The sequence below is a fragment of the Oncorhynchus keta genome, unplaced genomic scaffold (genome assembly GCF_023373465.1).
Source record: "Oncorhynchus keta strain PuntledgeMale-10-30-2019 unplaced genomic scaffold, Oket_V2 Un_contig_238_pilon_pilon, whole genome shotgun sequence".
Lineage (NCBI taxonomy): Eukaryota > Metazoa > Chordata > Actinopteri > Salmoniformes > Salmonidae > Oncorhynchus > Oncorhynchus keta.
The window spans coordinates 127,057-150,000 of NW_026283623.1; the positions used below are offsets into that span (position 1 = coordinate 127,057).

General features: G+C 48.8%; 2 long non-coding RNA genes and 1 pseudogene across 8 annotated transcripts; 1 reads left to right on the forward strand and 2 right to left on the reverse strand.

Annotated features, from left to right (window-relative positions):
* The first annotated feature begins 3,808 nt into the window (after positions 1–3,808).
* LOC127921881 (tRNA (cytosine(34)-C(5))-methyltransferase, mitochondrial-like) lies at positions 3,809–16,584 on the forward strand (annotated as a pseudogene).
* On the reverse strand, positions 7,079–8,665 carry LOC127921883 (uncharacterized). Of its 7 annotated transcripts, none has more exons than XR_008109819.1 (6): positions 8,544–8,665; positions 8,010–8,087; positions 7,789–7,939; positions 7,639–7,716; positions 7,337–7,414; positions 7,079–7,190 (listed from the first exon to the last, which is right to left on the reverse strand). It is a non-coding gene; the product is annotated as an uncharacterized LOC127921883 (long non-coding RNA). The 7 variants fall into 7 exon arrangements; XR_008109816.1 differs by having other exon boundaries at positions 8,010–8,165; XR_008109814.1 differs by lacking the exon at positions 8,010–8,087 and adding an exon at positions 8,244–8,321 and having other exon boundaries at positions 7,337–7,409; positions 7,561–7,643.
* Positions 16,585–16,986: 402 nt separating the features above from the next.
* Positions 16,987–17,715, reverse strand: LOC127921882 (uncharacterized). Its single transcript, XR_008109813.1, has 3 exons — positions 17,645–17,715; positions 17,490–17,599; positions 16,987–17,121 (listed from the first exon to the last, which is right to left on the reverse strand). It is a non-coding gene; the product is annotated as an uncharacterized LOC127921882 (long non-coding RNA).
* Between the last annotated feature and the right edge of the window lie 5,229 nt (positions 17,716–22,944).

Below are 22,944 nucleotides of genomic sequence, written 5' to 3' on the forward strand. Positions count from 1 at the left end.
GGCCCTGGAGAGAGAGGGAGGGTGACTGGGTGGGCCCTGGAGAGAGAGGGAGGGTGACTGGGTGGGCCCTGGAGAGAGAGAGAGGGAGGGTGACTGGGTGGGCCCTGGAGAGAGAGAGAGGGAGGGTGACTGGGTGGGCCCTGGAGAGAGAGAGAGGGAGGGTGACTGGGTGGGCCCTGGAGAGAGAGAGAGGGAGGGTGACTGGGTGGGCCCTGGAGAGAGAGGGAGGGTGACTGGGTGGGCCCTGGAGAGAGAGGGAGGGTGACTGGGTGGGCCCTGGAGAGAGAGGGAGGGTGACTGGGTGGGCCCTGGAGAGAGAGAGGGAGGGTGACTGGGTGGGCCCTGGAGAGAGAGGGAGGGTGACTGGGTGACTATTGGAAAGCCTTCCCAGAAGAGTGGAGGCTGTTATAGCAGCAAAGGGTGGGGTCCAACTCCTTATTAATTACTTCCCTGAAGAGTGGAGGCTGTTATAGCAGCAAAGGGTGGGGTCCAACTCCTTATTAATTACTTCCCTGAAGAGTGGAGGCTGTTATAGCAGCAAAGTGGGGACCAACTCCATATTAAAGCCCATGGTTTTGGAATGAGATGTTTGATGAGCAGGTGTCCACATACTTTTGTTCATGTAGTGTGTGTGTGTGTGTGTGTGTGTATATATATACACAAACACACTGAGTATGCAGAACATTAAGAACACCTATTCTTTCCGTGACACAGACTGACCAGGTGATCCCTTATTGATGTCTCGTGTTAAATCCACTTCAATCAGTGTAGATGAAGAGGGGAGGAGACAGATTTAAAGAAGGATTTAGGGCACTACATGACAAAGTAGTGCACTACATGATAAAGTAGTGTACTACATGATAAAGTACTCTACAGTCTGTTATAGTCACTACATACTGTACTCTACAGTCTGTCTATAGTCACTACACACTGTACTCTACAGTCTGTCTATAGTCACTACACACTGTACTCTACAGTCTGTCTATAGTCACTACATACTGTACTCTACAGTCTGTCTATAGTCACTACATACTGTACTCTACAGTCTGTCTATAGTCACTACATACTGTACTCTACAGTCTGTCTATAGTCACTACATACTGTACTCTACAGTCTGTTATAGTCACTACATACTGTACTCTACAGTCTGTCTATAGTCACTACATACTGTACTCTACAGTCTGTTATAGTCACTACATACTGTACTCTACAGTCTGTCTATAGTCACTACATACTGTACTCTACAGTCTGTCTATAGTCACTACATACTGTACTCTACAATCTGTCTATAGTCACTACACACTGTACTCTACAGTCTGTCTATAGTCACTACACACTGTACTCTACAGTCTGTCTATAGTCACTACATACTGTACTCTACAGTCTGTTATAGTCACTACATACTGTACTCTACAGTCTGTTATAGTCACTACATACTGTACTCTACAGTCTGTTATAGTCACTACATACTGTACTCTACAGTCTGTTATAGTCACTACATACTGTACTCTACAGTCTGTCTATAGTCACTACATACTGTACTCTACAGTCTGTTATAGTCACTACATACTGTACTCTACAGTCTGTTATAGTCACTACATACTGTACTCTACAGTCTGTCTATAGTCACTACATACTATACTCTACAGTCTGTTATAGTCACTACATACTGTACTCTACACACTTGAATGATATTTTGACCATTTTTGGGACTGTATTGTTGATGTACATGAACTGGTACATCATAGTTCATTCACCTGGCTTTATACCTGTAAATATATATTACCTCTAAGCTCTGGTCCAGAGGCTGACCCCGTTTCTACACTGCATAGAGACTGACCCCGTTTCTACACTGCATAGAGACTGACCCCGTTTCTACACTGCATAGAGACTGACCCCGTTTCTACACTGCATAGAGACTGACCCGTTTCTACACTGCATAGAGACTGACTCCGTTTCTACACTCCATAGAGACTGACCCGTTTCTACACTCCATAGAGACTGACCCCGTTTCTACACTACATAGAGACTGACCCGTTTCTACACTACATAGAGACTGACTCCGTTTCTACACTACATAGAGACTGACCCGTTTCTACACTGCATAGAGACTGACCCCGTTTCTACACTGCATAGAGACTGACCCCGTTTCTACACTGCATAGAGACTGACCCCGTTTCTACACTGCATAGAGACTGACCCCGTTTCTACACTACATAGAGACTGACCCCGTTTCTACACTGCATAGAGACTGACCCGTTTCTACACTCCATCGAGACTGACCCCGTTTCTACTCTGCATAGAGACTGACCCCGTTTCTACACTACATAGAGACTGACCCCGTTTCTACACTACATAGAGACTGACCCCGTTTCTACTCTGCATAGAGACTGACCCCGTTTCTACACTACATAGAGACTGACCCCGTTTCTACACTACATAGAGACTGACCCCGTTTCTACACTACATAGAGACTGACCCCGTTTCTACACTGCATAGAGACTGACCCCGTTTCTACACTGCATAGAGACTGACCCCGTTTCTACACTACATAGAGACTGACCCCGTTTCTACACTGCATAGAGACTGACCCCGTTTCTACACTCCATCGAGACTGACCCCGTTTCTACTCTGCATAGAGACTGACCCCGTTTCTACACTACATAGAGACTGACCCGTTTCTACACTACATAGAGACTGACCCCGTTTCTACACTACATAGAGACTGACCCCGTTTCTACACTGCATAGAGACTGACCCCGTTTCTACACTGCATAGAGACTGACCCCGTTTCTACACTGCATAGAGACTGACCCCGTTTCTACACTACATAGAGACTGACCCGTTTCTACACTGCATAGAGACTGACCCCGTTTCTACACTCCATCGAGACTGACCCGTTTCTACTCTGCATAGAGACTGACCCGTTCTACACTACATAGAGACTGACCCCGTTTCTACACTACATAGAGACTGACCCGTTTCTACACTACATAGAGACTGACCCCGTTTCTACTCTGCATAGAGACTGACCCCGTTACCATGTGAGCGAGGTCAGGGGGTCAGATTTTGTCCTCTATCACCTTACCATGTGAACGGGGTCAGGGGGTCAGTCTTGTCCTGTATCACCTTACCATGTGAACGGGGTCAGGGGGTCACGGGTCAGTCATGTCCTGTATCACCTTACCATGTATCACCTTTCCATAACATGTTACTTTAGTCACACAGCTACATTCTTGGGATTTCATAGTCACATTTTCTACCTTGTACATTTTTGTTATAAAATGCTAATAAATGTGTATATGATTTGTACCCTTGTCTCTATTCCAAACTCTATTGGCCTCCACAATCACCGGGCTTCAACCCAATTTGAGATGGTTTGGGATGAGTTGGATCGCAGAGTGAAGGAAAAGCAGCCAACAAGTGCTCAGTATATGTGGGAACTCCTTCAAGACTGTTGGAAAAAACATTCCAGATGAAGCTGGTTGAGAGAATGCCAAGAGTGTGCAAAGCTGTCATCAAGGCAAAGGGTGGCTACTTTGAAGAATCTCAAATATAAAATATATTTTTAATTTAACACTTTTTTTTTTTGGATAACTACAGGATTCCATATGTGTTATTTCATAGTTTTGATGTCTTCACTATTATTCTACAATGAAGAAAATAGTAAAAATACAGAAAAACCCTTGAATGAGAAGCTGTATACGATTTGTTGTACCCGTATCTATTCCAAAATCTTTGGGTCTCAATTTTGCTTGATGTTAGGGAGGGGAACTGAGTTTAAAATTGCCAAGGAGAAGGGGTACATTATAAGAGACGGACATGTCTAAAGAAAAACACGAACGACATGTCAGTCAAGTCACTCAGTTAGTCAACCGTTTGCTTAGATGTATTTAATTCTGATTTATTTATGAAATGTTTAGACGTTTAGTCTCGGGAGAGTTAATTATTCTACAGTGGAGACAGTCTCAGTCGTCGAAATGTCTGAGATTACTGTCGGGCAACTCCGTTATCGGTCCCGACCGTGGACAGGACCTGTCGAGAGAGGAGCGAACTGTTCCGACCGAACGGGTAAGGTTGGTTCCTACACGTATAGGACCAGCAGACGATACGTTTGTGGGTTATTTGTTTCTGCTATTAAACCATGAAAAAAAAATCACTGTTGGTTATTTGATCAAATAAATGATTAGATTAGTTATACTTTTAGTTACACACACTCATCAGCCGTCCTCCTGTTTGAATCTAGACGTGTTCCTCAAACTCACAGGATCCTTCCCGACCCGAGAAACAGAAACGGGTGTGTAAAGTCATATTGGACCGTTTTGACCAACAGTACGGTCAGGAACTTGGCCCCCTATGGCCGTCTGCAAGGTATGTACGCGTTCACCTCGTCCTCTTATCCTTTTATACAGTCTATGCAGCATTACGTGCCAATAACTATATTATAAATCGTTGTATTACTCTGGACTTAAATCGGATGGGAACTCTGTTGTAGTCTGTTAACCAAATGGCACCGTGTTCCCTATTGGTCCTGGTCTAAAGTTGTGCAGTGCATTCTGGAAGTATTCAGACCACATTGACTTCCCCCCCACAATACCCCATAATGACATCACAATACCCCATAATGACATCACAATACCCCATAATGACATCACAATACCCCATAATGACATCACAATACCCCATAATGACAAAACAGGTTTAGACAGTTTGGCAAATGTATTAAAAAATAAACAACAACCTGAAATCACATTTACATAAGTATTCAGACCCTTTACTCAGTACCTTGTTGAAGCACCTTTGGCAGTGTTACAACCTGGAGTCTTCTTAGGTAATGACACTACAAGCTTGGCACATCTGTATTTGAGGAGTTTCTCACATTCTTCTCTGCAGATCCTCTCAAGCTCTGTCAGGTTAGATGGGGAGTGTCGCTGCGCAGCTATTTTCAGGTCTCTCCAGAGATGTTTGATCGGGTTCAAGTCCGTGTTCCTGCTGGGACACTCAAGGACATTGAGACTTGTCCCGAAGCCTCTCCTGCATTGTCTTGGCTGTGTGCTTAGGGTCGTTGTCCTGTTGGAAGGTGAACCTTCGCCCCAGTCTGAGTTCCTGAGCGCTTTGGAGCAGGTTTTCATCAAGGATCTCTCGGTGTTCCGTTCATCTTTGCCTCGATCCTGACTAGTCTCCCAGTCTCTGCCGCTGAAAAAATCCCCACCACCATGATGCTTCACCGTAGGGATGGTGCCAGGTTTCCTCCAGTCTTGGCATTCAGGCCAAAGAGATCAATCTTGATTTCATCAAACCAGGGAATCTTGTTTGAGAGTCTTTTCGGTGCCTTTTGGAAAACTCCAGCGAGCTGTCATGTGCCTTTTACTGAGGAGTGGCTTCCGTCTGGCTACTCTACCATAAAGACCTGATTGGTGGGCTGTCATGTGCCTTTTACTGAGGAGTGGCTTCAGTCTGGATACTCTACCATAAAGGCCTGATTGGTGGGCTGTCATGTGCCTTTACTGAGGAGTGGCTTCCGTCTGGCTACTCTACCATAAAGACCTGATTGGTGGGCTGTCATGTGCCTTTTACTGAGGAGTGGCTTCCGTCTGGCTACTCTACCATAAAGGCCTGATTGGTGGGCTGTCATGGGCCTTTTACTGAGGAGTGGCTTCCGTCTGGCTACTCTACCATAAAGGCCTGATTGGTGGGCTGTCATGGGCCTTTTACTGAGGAGTGGCTTCCGTCTGGCTACTCTACCATAAAGGCCTGATTGGTGGGCTGTCATGGGCCTTTTACTGAGGAGTGGCTTCAGTCTGGATACTCTACCATAAAGGCCTGATTGGTGGGCTGTCATGGGCCTTTTACTGAGGAGTGGCTTCCGTCTGGCTACTCTACCATAAAGGCCTGATTGGTGGGCTGTCATGGGCCTTTTACTGAGGAGTGGCTTCAGTCTGGATACTCTACCATAAAGGCCTGATTACAGGGCTGTCATGGGCCTTTTACTGAGGAGTGGCTTCCGTCTGGCTACTCTACCATAAAGGCCTGATTGGTGGGCTGTCATGGGCCTGTTTACTGAGGAGTGGCTTCCGCTGGCTACTCTACCATGAAGGCCTGATTGGTGGGCTGTCATGGGCCTTTTACTGAGGAGTGGCTTCCGTCTGGCTACTCTACCATGAAGGCCTGATTGGTGGGCTGAACCATGGGCCTTTACTGAGGAGTGGCTTCCGTCTGGCTACTCCCTCTACCATAAAGGCCTGATTGGTGGGCTGTCATGGGCCTTTACTGAGGAGTGGCTTCCGTCTGGCTACTCTACCATAAAGGCCTGATTGGTGGGCTGTCATGGGCCTTTTACTGGAGGAGTGGCTTCCGTCTGGCTCTCCTCTACCATAAAGGCCTGATTGGTGGGCTGTCATGGGCCTTTTACTGAGGAGTGGCTTCCGTCTGGCTACTCTACCATAAAGGCCTGATTGGTGGGCTGTCTGGGCCTTTTACTGAGGAGTGGCTTCCGTCTGGCTACTCTACCATGAAGGCCTGATTGGTGGGCTGTCATGGGCCTTTTACTGAGGAGTGGCTTCCGTCTGGCTACTCTACCATAAAGGCCTGATTGGTGGGCTGTCATGGGCCTTTTACTGAGGAGTGGCTTCCTCTGGCTCCTGTCTACCTAAAGGCCTGATTGGTGGGCTGTCATGGGCCTTTTACTGAGGAGTGGCTTCCTCTGGCTACTCTACCATAAAGGCCTGATTGGTGAACCTGGGTCATGGGCCTTTTACTGAGGAGTGGCTTCCGTCTGGCTACTCTACCATAAAGGCCTGATTGGTGGGCTGTCATGGGCCTTTTACTGGGAGTGGCTTCCGTCTGGATACTCTACCATAAAGGCCTGATTGGTGGAGTGATGCAGAGATGGTTGTCCTTCTGGAAAGATCTCCCATCTCCACAGAGGATCTCTGGAGCTCTGTTAGAGTGACCATCGGGTTCTTGGTCACCTCCCTGACAAAGGGAGAGGTGTTGTTGAACCCTGGGTGCTGGCAGTATGGAGTGATGCTCAACCTCCCTCCTCTCCTCCGGTCTCCTACAGGGTGGTGTTGTTGAACCCTGGGTGCTGGCAGTATGGAGTGATGCTCAACCTCCTCTCCTCCTGTCTCCTACAGGGCTGTGTTGTTGAACCCTGGGTGCTGGCAGTATGGAGTGATGCTCAACCTCCTCTCCTCTCCTCCTGTCTCCTACAGGGCTGTGTTGTTGAACCCTGGGTCCTGGCAGTATGGAGTGATGCTCAACCTCCTCTCCTCCTGTCTCCTACAGGGTGGTGTTGTTGAACCCTGGGTGCTGGCAGTATGGAGTGATGCTCAACCTCCTCTCCTCCTGTCTCCTACAGGGCTGTGTTGTTGAACCCTGGGTGCTGGCAGTATGGAGTGATGCTCAACCTCCTCTCCTCTCCTCCGGTCTCCTACAGGGCTGTGTTGTTGAACCCTGGGTGCTGGCAGTATGGAGTGATGCTCAACCTCCTCTCCTCCGGTCTCCTACAGGGCTGTGTTGTTGAACCCTGGGTGCTGGCAGTATGGAGTGATGCTCAACCTCCTCTCCTCTCCTCCTGTCTCCTACAGGGCTGTGTTGTTGAACCCTGGGTGCTGGCAGTATGGAGTGATGCTCAACCTCCTCTCCTCCTGTCTCCTACAGGGCTGTGTTGTTGAACCCTGGGTGCTGGCAGTATGGAGTGATGCTCAACCTCCTCTCTCTCCTCCTGTCTCCTACAGGGCTGTGTTGTTGAACCCTGGGTGCTGGCAGTATGGAGTGATGCTCAACCTCCTCTCCTCCTGTCTCCTACAGGGCTGTGTTGTTGAACCCTGGGTGCTGGCAGTATGGAGTGATGCTCAACCTCCTCTCCTCTCCTCCTGTCTCCTACAGGGCTGTGTTGTTGAACCCTGGGTGCTGGCAGTATGGAGTGATGCTCAACCTCCTCTCCTGTCTCCTACAGGGCTGTGTTGTTGAACCCTGGGTGCTGGCAGTATGGAGTGATGCTCAACCTCCTCTCCTCTCCTCCTGTCTCCTACAGGGCTGTGTTGTTGAACCCTGGGTGCTGGCAGTATGGAGTGATGCTCAACCTCCTCTCCTCTCCTCCTGTCTCCTACAGGGCTGTGTTGTTGAACCCTGGGTGCTGGCAGTATGGAGTGATGCTCAACCTCCTCTCCTCTCCTCCTGTCTCCTACAGGGCTGTGTTGTTAAACCCTGGGTGCTGGCAGTATGGAGTGATGCTCAACCTCCTCTCCTCTCCTCCTGTCTCCTACAGGGCTGTGTTGTTGAACCCTGGGTGCTGGCAGTATGGAGTGATGCTCAACCTCCTCTCCTCCGGTCTCCTACAGGGCTGTGTTGTTGAACCCTGGGTGCTGGCAGTATGGAGTGATGCTCAACCTCCCCTCCTCTCCTCCTGTCTCCTACAGGGCTGTGTTGTTGAACCCTGGGTGCTGGCAGTATGGAGTGATGCTCAACCTCTCCCTCCTGTCTCCTACAGGGCTGTGTTGTTGAACCCTGGGTGCTGGCAGTATGGAGTGATGCTCAACCGTTTTGCTGCGGTGTCAGAGGTCAAACAACGCCTCCAAGGGCAAGGCTTCGTCAGCCTACTGCCCCACACAGACCTGCCTCTTAACTCCTCTCTCCCCCCCAGCCTCACCCTACCTCTCCCACCCAGCCTAGCTCCATCCCTCACCCCGGTCCTCCTCCTCCCTCCCTGCAGTGTTTCATCCACCCCTCCCCAGTGCGTTACCCCTCTCCTCCCCACCGCCAGGGCCAGTTGAAACCCTACTACCTGATGAACGCTGCCTCCCTGCTGCCTGTCTTAGCCCTGGGGGTAGAGGAGGGGGACAGGGTCCTGGATCTCTGCTCAGCTCCTGGAGGGAAGGCCTTGGCTATACTACAGACTGCTGACCCAGGTCAGGAGCATTACACTGTTAGGGTGTAGGGGCTAAGGGGTTAGGGTGTAGGGATAAGGGTGTAGGGCTAGTGGGTGGGTTAGGGGTGTAGGGGCTAAGGGGTTAGGGTGTTAGGATGTAAGGGGTTAGGGGTGTAGGTTAGGGTGTAGGGGTTAGGGTGTAGGGGCTAAGGGGTTAGGGTGTAGGGGCTAAGGGGTTAGGGTGTAAGGGGGCTAAGGGGGTTAGGGTAGGTAGGTTAGGGGGGTGTAGGGGGTTAGGGGCTAAGGGTGTAGAGGGTTAGTGTGTAAGGGAGCTAATTAGGGTGTAGGGTGTAAGGGGTTAGGATGTAGGGGCTAGTGTGTAGGTTAGGGGGTGCAGGGGCTAAGGGTGCAGGGCTAAGGGTGGGGGCTAAGGGTGCAGGGGCTAAGGGTGCAGGGGCTAAGGGTGCAGAGGCTAAGGGTGCAGAGGCTAAGGGTGCAGGGGCTTAGGGTGTAGGGGTTAGGGTGTAGGGGCTAAGGGTGTAGGGGCTAACCCCTTAAGGGTAGGACTCCTGTTAAACTCATTAATGGGTTGTTCCACCCCCCCTGACTGTTAATCCCAGGTCCTGTTATGTTAAACTCATTAATGGGTGGTTCCACCCCCCCTGACTGCTAACCCAGGTCCTGTTAAACTCATTAATGGGCTGTTCCACCCCCTGACTGTTAACCCAGGTCCTGTTAAACTCATTAATGGGCTGTCCCCCCGGCTGGTTAACACCGTTATATTGATAACTTGAGTCAAGTCTTATCTGTCGTTGTGTTCCAGCTCTGTTGTGTTGTAATGAAATGGACCCACACCGATGTGATTGGCTGGCCAAAACCCTGGAATCCTTCATCCCCCAATCTCGCTGAGCAGCACTGTCACGGTGTCCAATCAGGATGGACGGATCTTTGGGCAGAGTGAGGCCGGAATGTATGACAAGGTGAGGGAAGAAGACACAAGGGCTCCATCTCAGTGCATCCTATCTCCTTACCTCCTTCCCATCCGTATCTATAGGAGACACTCCCTCTCAGTGCATCCTATCTCCTTACCTCCTTCCCATCCGTATCTATAGGAGACACTCCCTCTCAGTGCATCCTATCTCCTTACCTCCTTCCCATCCGTATCTATAGGAGACGCTCCCTCTCAGTGCATCCTATCTCCTTACCTCCTACCCATCCGTATCTATAGGAGACACTCCCTCTCAGTGCATCCTATCTCCTTACCTCCTTCCCATCCGTATCTATGGAGACGCTCCTCTCAGTGCATCCTATCTCCTTACCTCCTTCCCATCCGTATCTATGGAGACGCTCCTCTCAGTGCATCCTATCTCCTTACCTCCTTCCCATCCGTATCTATAGGAGACGCCCTCTCAGTGCATCCTATCTCCTTACCTCCTTCCCATCCGTATCTATAGGAGACACTCCCTCTCAGTGCATCCTATCTCCTTACCTCCTTCCCATCCGTATCTATAGGAGACGCTCCCTCTCAGTGCATCCTATCTCCTTACCTGCTTCCTTCCCATCCGTATCTATAGGAGACACTCCATCTCAGTGCATCCTATCTCCTTACCTGCTTCCTTCCCATCCGTATCTATAGGAGACACTCCTCTCAGTGCATCCTATCTCCTTACCTCCTTCCCATCCGTATCTATGGAGACACTCCCTCTCAGTGCATCCTATCTCCTTACCTCCTTCCCATCCGTATCTATAGGAGACACTCCCTCTCAGTGCATCCTATCTCCTTACCTCCTTCCCATCCGTATCTATGGAGACACTCCCTCTCAGTGCATCCTATCTCCTTACCTCCTTCCCATCCGTATCTATAGGAGACACTCCCTCTCAGTGCATCCTATCTCCTTACCTCCTTCCCATCCGTATCTATGGAGACACTCCCTCTCAGTGCATCCTATCTCCTTACCTCCTTCCCATCGTATCTATAGGAGACACTCCCTCTCAGTGCATCCTATCTCCTTACCTCCTTCCCATCCGTATCTATGGAGACACTCCCTCTCAGTGCATCCTATCTCCTTACCTCCTTCCCATCCGTATCTATAGGAGACACTCCCTCTCAGTGCATCCTATCTCCTTACCTGCTTCCTTCCCATCCGTATCTATGGAGACGCTCCCTCTCAGTGCATCCTATCTCCTTACCTGCTTCCTTCCCATCCGTATCTATAGGAGACACTCCATCTCAGTGCATCCTATCTCCTTACCTGCTTCCTTCCCATCCGTATCTATAGGAGACACTCCCTCTCAGTGCATCCTATCTCCTTACCTGCTTCCTTCCCATCCGTATCTATGGAGACGCTCCTCTCAGTGCATCCTATCTCCTTACCTGCTTCCTTCCCATCCGTATCTATAGGAGACACTCCCTCTCAGTGCATCCTATCTCCTTACCTCCTTCCCATCCGTATCTATAGGAGACACTCCCTCTCAGTGCATCCTATCTCCTTACCTCCTTCCCATCCGTATCTATAGGAGACGCTCCCTCTCAGTGCATCCTATCTCCTTACCTGCTTCCTTCCCATCCGTATCTATAGGAGACACTCCCTCTCAGTGCATCCTATCTCCTTACCTCCTTCCCATCCGTATCTATAGGAGACACTCCCTCTCAGTGCATCCTATCTCCTTACCTCCTTCCCATCCGTATCTATAGGAGACACTCCCTCTCAGTGCATCCTATCTCCTTACCTCCTTCCCATCCGTATCTATAGGAGACACTCCCTCCCTTCAGACTGGTTTCTCCAATGGGTTTTTAAGAAGGGGCTAGGAGACAGGCTGCAAGGAGTCCTGGACTGAGGAAGAGCCACGTTAACCATTTTTAATTTCTCTGAAGTGAGCGTCTCCATCCTGCAGTTCCAGCAGGGGGCGCTCTCGTTCCTCCCGAACGGTCATCAAATCAGACCCTGTTTATTTGGTCGCATTAGCAGATGTTATTGCAGGTGTAGCGACATGCCTGTAAATAACACAACAGCCCAGATCAGTTGAAAGACACTGCAGCTATTCTGAACCGGGCCATTTTCCAGTAATACCCCCATTTCTGCCGGGTATTTGGAACATTCCCTGTTGAAGGACAATGTGCCAGTATGAATCCAGTCGCGGACTCACGCGCAACGGAACCATTTATCTTTGTTTGCAAAATAATATATTTATATATTTTTTTTTTTTAGACAAGTTAAAAAAAAACTCCATGGTGGTCGAAGGCACTGCATCTCCGTGCTAGAGGCAACACTACAGACCCTGGTTCAATTCCGGGCTGTATCACAACCCAGCTGGGATCTGGAGTCTCCTGCCTCTCTTTCTCTCCCCCTGCCTCTCTTCCTCTCTCCCCCTGCCTCTCTTCCTCTCTCCCCCTGCCTCTCTTTCTCTCTCCCCCTGCCTCTCTTTCTCTGTCCCCCCTGCCTCTCTTTCTCTCTTCCCCCTGCCTCTCTCCCCCTGCCTCTCTTTCTCTCCCCCTGCCTCTCTTCCTCTCTCCCCCTGCCTCTCTTTCTCTCTCCCCTGCCTCTCTTTCTCTCTCCCCCTGCCTCTCTTTCTCTCTCTCCCCCTGCCTCTCTTTCTCTCTTCCCCTGCCTCTCTTTCTCTCTCCCCCTGCCTCTCTTCCTCTCTCCCCCTGCCTCTCTTTCTCTCTCCCCCTGCCTCTCTTTCTCTCTCCCCCTGCCTCTCTTTTCTCTCTCCCCTGCCTCTCTTTCTCTCCCCTGCCTCTCTCCCCTGCCTCTCTTTCTCTCTTCCCCCTGCCTCTCTCCCCCTGCCTCTCTTTCTCTCTCCCCTGCCTCTCTCCCCCTGCCTCTCTTTCTCTCTCCCCCTGCCTCTCTCCCCCTGCCTCTCTTTCTCTCTTCCCCCTGCCTCTCTCCTCCCCCTGCCTCTCTTTCTCTCTTCCCCCTGCCTCTCTCCCCCTGCCTCTCTTCCTCTCTCCCCTGCCTCTCTTTCTCTCTTCCCCTGCCTCTCTCCCCCTGCCTCTCTTTCTCTCTCCCCCTGCCTCTCTCCCCCTGCCTCTCTTTCTCTCTCCCCCTGCCTCTCTCCCCCTGCCTCTCTTTCTCTCTTCCCCTGCCTCTCTCCCCTTCCTCTCTTTCTCTCTCCCCCTGCCTCTCTCCCCCTGCCTCTCTTTCTCTCTTCCCCCTGCCTCTCTCCCCTGCCTCTCTTTCTCTCTCCCCCTGCCTCTCTTCCTCTCGCTCCTCCCTGACTCTCTTCCTCTCTCCTCTCTTCCTCTCTCCCTCTCTCCCCCTGCCTCTCTTTCTCTCTCCCCCTGCCTCTCTTTCTCTCTCCCCTGCCTCTCTTTCTCTCTCCCCCTGCCTCTTTCTCTCTTCTCCCTGCCTCTCTCCCCCTGCCTCTCTTTCTCTCTCCCCTGCCTCTCTTTCTCTCTCCCCTGCCTCTCTTTCTCTCGCCCCCTGCCTCTCTTTCTCTCTTCCCCTGCCTCTCTCCCCCTGCCTCTCTTTCTCTCTCCCCCTGCCTCTCTTCCTCTCGCTCCTCCCCTGCCTCTCTTCCTCTCTCCTCTCTCCCCCTGCCTCTCTTCCTCTCTCCTCCCTGCCTCTCTTCCTCTCTTCCTCTCTCCCCCTGCCTCTCTTCCTCTCTCCCCCTGCCTCTCTTCCTCTCTCCCCCTGCCTCTCTTCCTCTCTCTCCCCCTGCCTCTCTTCCTCTCTCTCCCCCTGCCTCTCTTCCTCTCTCTCCCCCTGCCTCTCTTCCTCTCTCTCCCCCTGCCTCTCTTCCTCTCTCTCCCCTGCCTCTCTTCCTCTCTCTCCCCCCTGCCTCTCTTCCTCTCTCCTCCCTGCATCTCTTCCTCTCTCCCCCTGCCTCTCTTCCTCTCTCCCCCTGCCTCTCTTCCTCTCTCCCTCTCTCCCCCTGCCTCTCTTCCTCTCTCTCCCCCTGCCTCTCTTCCTCTCTCTCCCCCTGCCTCTCTTCCTCTCTCCCCCTGCCTCTCTTCCTCTCTCCCCCTGCCTCTCTTCCTCTCTCCCCCTGCCTCTCTTCCTCTCTCCCCCTGCCTCTCTTCCTCTCTCCCCCTGCCTCTCTTCCTCTCTCCCCCTGCCTCTCTTCCTCTCTCCCCCTGCCTCTCTTCCTCTCTCCCCCTGCCTCTCTTCCTCTCTCTCCTCCCTGCCTCTCTCTCTCTTATCTCCTCTCCCACAGAGAGGGCTATAGGATTAGCTCTTGTTCTCCTCTGTGGCTCTCATTAGTGCCGTCTCACTGACTGTAGAGGCCCTGTGGAGAGAGGAGCCCACGCTCTACCCACCGGAGGAAAACCCATCCTATCTCATCCCCCTCAGCAGCTCGCATCACACGTCACTTAGCATCACACAGAGACTCTACGTTACAGTCATCCTCTCTGTTCTCTCCTCTCTGTTCTCTCCTCTCTGTTCTCTCCTCTCTGTTCTATCCTCTCTGTTCTATCCTCTCTGTTCTCTCCTCTGCTCTGTTTCTCTCTCTTCTCTCTGTTGCTCTGTTCTATTCTCTCTGTTCTCTCCTCTCTGTTCTCTCTTCTCTGTTCTCTCCCTCTCTGTTCTCTCTTCTCTGTTCTCTCCTCTCTGTTCTCTCCTCTCTGTTCTCTCCTCTCTGTTCTCTCTGTTCTCTCTTCTCTGTTCTCTCCTCTCTGTTCTCTCCTCTCTATTCTCTCTTCTCTGTTCTCTCCTCTCTATTCTCTCTGTTCTCTCCTCTCTATTCTCTCTGTTCTATTCTCTCTATTTTCTCTGTTCTCTCCTCTCTATTCTCTCTGTTCTCTCCTCTCTATTCTCTCTGTTCTATTCTCTCTGTTCTCTCTTCTCTGTTCTCTCTTCTCTGTTCTCTCCTCTCTATTCTCTCTGTTCTCTCTTCTCTGTTCTCTCCTCTCTGTTGCTCTGTTCTATTCTCTCTGTTCTCTGTTCTCTCTCCTCCCCCTCTCCTCTCCTCTCTCTTCTCTCTCTGTTGCTCTGCTCTGTTCTCTCTGTTCTCTCCTCTCTGTTCACTCTCCTCTGTTCTCTCTCCTCTCCCTCTCTCCTCTCTGCCCCCCAGAGCTTATGCCTCCCTGCTGCTGGTTTCATTTACTATCTCTAGATTTACTGGCTTTGTTGACCCCCCACCTATTAATTCTCTAATTGTCTTTCTCTCTCCCCCTCCTCCCTCTCCCCTCTCCTCCCACTTCTCTCTCCCCTTCCTCCCTCTCCCCTCTCCTCCCTCTTCTCTCTCCCCTCTCCTCCCCTTCTCTCCCCCTCCCTCCCTTCCCCTCCCTCCCTTCCCCTCCCTCCCTTCCTCCCTCTTCTCCCCTCCTCCCTCTTCTCCCTCCTCCCTCTTCTCTCTCCCCCTCCCTCTCCCTCTCCTCCCTCCCTCCCTCCCTCCCTCCCTCCCTCCCTCCCTCCCTCCCTCCCTCCCTCCCTCCCTCCCTCCCTCCCTCCCTCCCCTCCCTCCCTCCCTCCCTCTTCTCTCCCTCCTCCCTCTTTTCTCTCCCTCCGCTCTTCTCCCTCCCTCCTCCCTCTTCTCCTCTCTCTTCCCCCTCCCTCCCTTCTCCCTCTTCCCCCTTCCCTCTTCTCCCTCTTCCCCCTTCCCTCTTCTCCCTCTCTTCCCCTCCCTCTCTTCCCCCTCCCTCTCTTCCCCCTCCTCTCTTCCCCCTCCCTCTCTTCCCCCCTCCCACCCTTCCCCCTCCCTCTTCCCCTCCTCCCTCTTCCCCCTCCCTCTTCCCCCTCCCTCTTCCCCTCCCTCTCCCTCTCTCCCAGGTTCTGCTGGATGCTCCATGTTCTAATGATCGTAGCTGGCTGTTCTCTGGTCCAGGAGGAGCAGCATGGAGCTGTGAGGCTGAGGGGAGAGGGCCAGGCTGCCCACACTACAGACACAACTGCTCAGGTATGAATTCATGCTTTAATTATGAAATCAGCTTTGCAATATACAGACATGCCTGGCCTACATACAGACATACCTGGCCCAAAAATATACATACCTGGCCTACATACAGACATACCTGGCCCACATCCAGACATACCTGGCCTACATACAGACATACCTGGCCCACATCCAGACATACCTGGCCTACATACAGACATACCTGGCCCACATACAGACATACCTGGCCCACATACATACATACCTGGCCTACATACAGACATACCTGGCCTACATACAGACATACCTGGCCCACATACAGACATACCTGGCCCAAAAATAGACATACCTGGCCTACATCCAGACACACCTGGCCCACATACAGACATACCTGGCCCAAAAATAGACATACCTGGCCTACATCCAGACATACCTGGGGTGTAAAAACAGTCCTGGGCCAGGCCTATGTTGACCTTTAACCTGAAAAAGCAATCCACAGCCCTCTCCTCCAGCTGTTACTGATCTGTCTCATCACATCCTGTCTCATCACATCCTGTCTGTTCCCCAGGTCTGCGCTGGCTGCGGTGCGTCCGGGGCGTGGCCGTCTACTCCACCTGCACGTTGTCCCGCTCTGAGAACCAGGAAGTGGTGGAGGCGGTCCTAAACACCTGTCCAGGGGTGGAGCTTCAAGACCTGGAGGAGGAGCTAGCCCTTCCACTCCAGGAACACTTCACCTTCACCCCGTTAGGCCACACCCCCTCGTTAGGCCTCCTTGTTGTTCCACAGCAGGGTCAGACCTGGGGCCCATGTTCCTGTCGCGCATCAAGAGGATTCACTGATTGGTTGATTGACTCGCTGACTTCCTGTCACGTATCAAGAGGACGAACTGACTGAGCATGTCAGACGCTGAGGCTGGTCTTCGATGGATTCCACAATGCAACATGTTTTCATGTGACGGCTACTGCTAACGAGCTAATAAACTGGTCACTATTTAGCACCTGATCATCACTGTTAATAAACTGGTCACTATTTAGCACCTGATCATCACTGTTAATAAACTGGTCACTATTTAGCACCTGATCATCACTGTTAATAAACTGGTCACTATTTAGCACCTGATCATCACTGTTAATAAACTGGTCACTATTTAACACCTGATCATCACTGTTAATAAACTGGTCACTATTTAGCACCTGGTCCTGATCATCACTGTTAATAAACGGGTCACTATTTAGCACCTGATCATCACTGTTAATAAACTGGTCACTATTTAGCACCTGATCATCACTGTTAATAAACTGGTCACTATTTAGCACCTGATCATCACTGTTAATAAACTGGTCACTATTTAGCACCTGATCATCACTGTTAATAAACTGGTCACTATTTAGCACCTGATCATCACTGTTAATAAACTGGTCACTATTTAACACCTGATCATCACTGTTAATAAACTGGTCACTATTTAGCACCTGGTCCTGATCATCACTGTTAATAAACGGGTCACTATTTAGCACCTGATCATCACTGTTAATAAACTGGTCACTATTTAGCACCTGATCATCACTGTTAATAAACTGGTCACTATTTAGCACCTAATCATCACTGTTAATAAACTGGTCACTATTTAGCACCTGACCCTGATCATCACTGTTAATAAACGGGTCACTATTTAGCACCTGACCATCACTGTTAATAAACGGGTCACTATTTAGCACCTGACCTGATCATCACTGTTAATGAACGGGTCACTATTTAGCACCTGACCATCACTGTTAATAAACTGGTCACTATTTAACACCTGATCATCACTGTTAATAAACTGGTCACTATTTAGCACCTGACCCTGATCAACTGGTCACTATTTAGCACCTGATCATCACTGTTAATAAACTGGTCACTATTTAGCACCTGGTCCTGATCATCACTGTTAATAAACGGGTCACTATTTAGCACCTGATCATCACTGTTAATAAACTGGTCACTATTTAGCACCTGATCATCACTGTTAATAAACTGGTCACTATTTAGCACTGCTAATCATCACTGTTAATAAACTGGTCACTATTTAGCACCTGACCCTGATCATCACTGTTAATGAACGGGTCACTATTTAGCACCTGACCATCACTGTTAATAAACGGGTCACTATTTAGCACCTGATCCTGATCATCACTGTTAATAAACTGGTCACTATTTAGCACCTGATCCTGATCATCACTGTTAATGAACTGGTCACTATTTAGCACCTGATCATCACTGTTAATAAACGGGTCACTATTTAGCACCTGACCCTGATCATCACTGTTAATAAACTGGTCACTATTTAGCACCTGATCCTGATCATCACTGTTAATGAACTGGTCACTATTTAGCACCTGATGATCACTGTTAATAAACGGGTCACTATTTAGCACCTGATCATCACTGTTAATAAACGGGTCACTATTTAGCACCTGATCATCACTGTTAATAAACGGGTCACTATTTAGCACCTGATCCTGATGATCACTGTTAATAAACGGGTCACTATTTAGCACCTGATCATCACTGTTAATAAACTGGTCACTATTTAGCACCTGGTCCTGATCATCACTGTTAATAAACTGGTCACTATTTAGCACCTGGTCCTGATCATCACTGTTAATGAACTGCTCACTATTTAGCACCTGACCCTGATCATCACTGTTAATGAACTGCTCACTATTTAGCACCTGACCCTGATCATCACTGTTAATAAACGGGTCACTATTTAGCACCTGACCCTGATCATCACTGTTAATAAACTGGTCACTATTTAGCACCTGATCATCACTGTTAATAAACTGCTCACTATTTAGCACCTGATCATCACTGTTAATAAACTGGTCACTATTTAGCACCTGATCCTGATCATCACTGTTAATAAACTGCTCACTATTTAGCACCTGATCCTGATCATCACTGTTAATAAACTGCTCACTATTTAGCACCTGACCCTGATCATCACTGTTAATAAACTGCTCACTATTTAGCACCTGATCCTGATCATCACTGTTAATAAACGGGTCACTATTTAGCACCTGATCCTGATCATCACTGTTAATAAACTGGTCACTATTTAGCACCTGACCCTGATCATCACTGTTAATAAACTGCTCACTATTTAGCACCTGATCATCACTGTTAATGAACTGCTCACTATTTAGCACCTGACCCTGATCATCACTGTTAATAAACTGGTCACTATTTAGCACCTGACCCTGATCATCACTGTTAATAAACTGGTCACTATTTAGCACCTGACCCTGATCATCACTGTTAATAAACTGCTCACTATTTAGCACCTGATCATCACTGTTAATGAACTGCTCACTATTTAGCACCTGACCATCACTGTTAATGAACTGCTCACTATTTAGCACCTGATCATCACTGTTAATGAACTGGTCACTATTTAGCACCTGATCCTGATCATCACTGTTAATGAACGGGTCACTATTTAGCACCTGACCCTGATCATCACTGTTAATAAACTGCTCACTATTTAGCACCTGATCCTGATCATCACTGTTAATAAACTGGTCACTATTTAGCACCTGATCCTGATCATCACTGTTAATAAACTGGTCACTATTTAGCACCTGATCCTGATCATCACTGTTAATAAACTGGTCACTATTTAGCACCTGATCCTGATCATCACTGTTAATAAACTGGTCACTATTTAGCACCTGATCCTGATCATCACTGTTAATAAACTGGTCACTATTTAGCACCTGATCATCACTGTTAATGAACTGGTCACTATTTAGCACCTGATCCTGATCATCACTGTTAATGAACTGGTCACTATTTAGCACCTGATCATCACTGTTAATGAACTGCTCACTATTTAGCACCTGATCATCACTGTTAATGAACTGGTCACTATTTAGCACCTGATCATCACTGTTAATAGACTGGTCACTATTTAGCACCTGACCCTGCTCATCACTGTTAATAAACGGGTCACTATTTAGCACCTGACCCTGATCATCACTGTTAATAAACGGGTCACTATTTAGCACCTGACCCTGATCATCACTGTTAATAAACGGGTCACTATTTAGCACCTGATCCTGATCATCACTGTTAATAAACGGGTCACTATTTAGCACCTGACCCTGATCATCACTGTTAATAAACGGGTCACTATTTAGCACCTGATCATCACTGTTAATAAACTGGTCACTATTTAGCACCTGATCATCACTGTTAATAAACTGGTCACTATTTAGCACCTGACCCTGCTCATCACTGTTAATAAACGGGTCACTATTTAGCACCTGATCATCACTGTTAATAAACTGGTCACTATTTAGCACCTGATCATCACTGTTAATGAACTGGTCACTATTTAGCACCTGATCATCACTGTTAATAAACTGGTCACTATTTAGCACCTGATCATCACTGTTAATAAACTGGTCACTATTTAGCACCTGATCATCACTGTTAATAAACGGGTCACTATTTAGCACCTGATCCTGATCATCACTGTTAATAAACGGGTCACTATTTAGCACCTGATCATCACTGTTAATAAACGGGTCACTATTTAGCACCTGATCATCACTGTTAATAAACGGGTCACTATTTAGCACCTGATCCTGATCATCACTGTTAATAAACTGGTCACTATTTAGCACCTGATCATCACTGTTAATAAACTGGTCACTATTTAGCACCTGATCCTGATCATCACTGTTAATAAACTGGTCACTATTTAGCACCTGATCATCACTGTTAATAAACTGGTCACTATTTAGCACCTGATCATCACTGTTAATAAACGGGTCACTATTTAGCACCTGATCCTGATCATCACTGTTAATAAACGGGTCACTATTTAGCACCTGATCATCACTGTTAATAAACGGGTCACTATTTAGCACCTGATCCTGATCATCACTGTTAATAAACTGGTCACTATTTAGCACCTGATCATCACTGTTAATAAACTGGTCACTATTTAGCACCTGATCCTGATCATCACTGTTAATAAACTGGTCACTATTTAGCACCTGATCATCACTGTTAATAAACTGGTCACTATTTAGCACCTGATCCTGATCATCACTGTTAGTAAACTGGTCACTATTTAGCACCTGATCCTGATCATCACTGTTAATAAACTGCTCACTATTTAGCACCTGATCATCACTGTTAATGAACTGCTCACTATTTAGCAACTGATCCTGCTCATCACTGTTAATAAACTGGTCACTATTTAGCACCTGACCCTGCTCATCACTGTTAATAAACGGGTCACTATTTAGCACCTGATCCTGCTGATCACTGTTAATAAACGGGTCACTATTTAGCACCTGATCCTGCTGATCACTGTTAATAACATCCGGATCCTACAACATAAACCAATTCTAGATTTTCCTCATTTAAAAACATTGGAGAGAATTTAAATGTCCGTATACCTCCTGATGAGGGGTTCAGGTTGTAGGGTATCTGATGGGGCTCAACCCCTCAGGATGAGGTTGTAGGGTAACTGATGGGGCTCAACCCCTCAGGATGAGGTTGTAGGGTAACTGATGGGGCTCAACCCCTCATGATGAGGTTGTAGGGTAACTGATGGGGCTCAACCCCTCAGGATGAGGTTGTAGGGTAACTGATGGGGCTCAACCCCTCAGGATGAGGTTGTAGGGTAACTGATGGGGCTCAACCCCTCATGATGAGGTTGTAGGGTAACTGATGGGGCTCAACCCCTCAGGATGAGGTTGTAGGGTAACTGATGGGGCTCAACCCCTCAGGATGAGGTTGTAGGGTAACTGATAGGGCTCAACCCCTCAGGATGAGGTTGTAGGGTAACTGATGGGGCTCAACCCCTCAGGATGAGGTTGTAGGGTATCTGATGGGGCTCAACCCCTCAGGATGAGGTTGTAGGGTAACTGATGGGGCTCAGCCCCCTCAGGATGAGGTTGTAGGGTAACTGATGGGGCTCAACCCCTCAGGATGAGGTTGTAGGGTAACTGATGGGGCTCAACCCCTCAGGATGAGGTTGTAGGGTAACTGATGGGGCTCAACCCCTCATGATGAGGTTGTAGGGTAACTGATAGGGCTCAACCCCTCATGATGAGGTTGTAGGGTAACTGATAGGGCTCAACCCCTCAGGATGAGGTTGTAGGGTAACTGATAGGGCTCAACCCCTCATGATGAGGTTGTAGGGTAACTGATGGGGCTCAACCCCTCAGGATGAGGTTGTAGGGTAACTGATGGGGCTCAACCCCTCATGATGAGGTTGTAGGGTATCTGATGGGGCTCAACCCCTCAGGATGAGGTTGTAGGGTAACTGATGGGGCTCAACCCCTCATGATGAGGTTGTAGGGTAACTGATGAGGCTCAACCCTCAGGATGAGGTTGTAGGGTAACTGATGGGGCTCAACCCCTCAGGATGAGGTTGTAGGGTAACTGATGGGGCTCAACCCCTCAGGATGAGGTGTTGTTGTTCCACAGTAGTGCACTATATAGGGAATAGGGTTCTATAGGGCCCTGGTCTAAAGTAGTGTACTATGTAGGGAATAGGGTTCTATAGGGCCCTGGTCAAAGTAGTGCACTATATATAGGGAATAGGGTTCTATAGGGCCCTGGTCTAAAGTAGTGTACTATATAGGGAATAGGGTTCTATAGGGCCCTGGTCTAAAGTAGTGCACTATATATAGGGAATAGGGTTCTATAGGGCCCTGGTCTAAAGTAGTGTACTATATAGGGTTCTATAGGGTCCTGGTCTAAAGTAGTGTACTATATAGGGTTCTATAGGGCCCTGGTCTAAAGTAGTGTACTATATAGGGAATAGGGTTCTATAGGGCCCTGGTCTAAAGTAGTGCACTATATATAGGGAATAGGGTTCTATAGGGCCCTGGTCTAAAGTAGTGTACTATATAGGGAATAGGGTTCTATAGGGCCCTGGTCTAAAGTAGTGTACTATATAGGGAATAGGGTTCTATAGGGCCCTGGTCTAAAGTAGTGTACTATATAGGGAATAGGGTTCTATAGGGCCCTGGTCTAAAGTAGTGTACTATATAGGGAATAGGGTTCTATAGGGCCCTGGTCTAAAGTAGTGTACTATGTAGGGAATAGGGTTCTATAGGGCCCTGGTCTAAAGTAGTGCACTATATATAGGGAATAGGGTTCTATAGGGCCCTGGTCTAAAAGTAGTGTACTATGTAGGGAATAGGGTTCTATAGGACCCTGGTCTAAAGTAGTGTACTATATAGGGAATA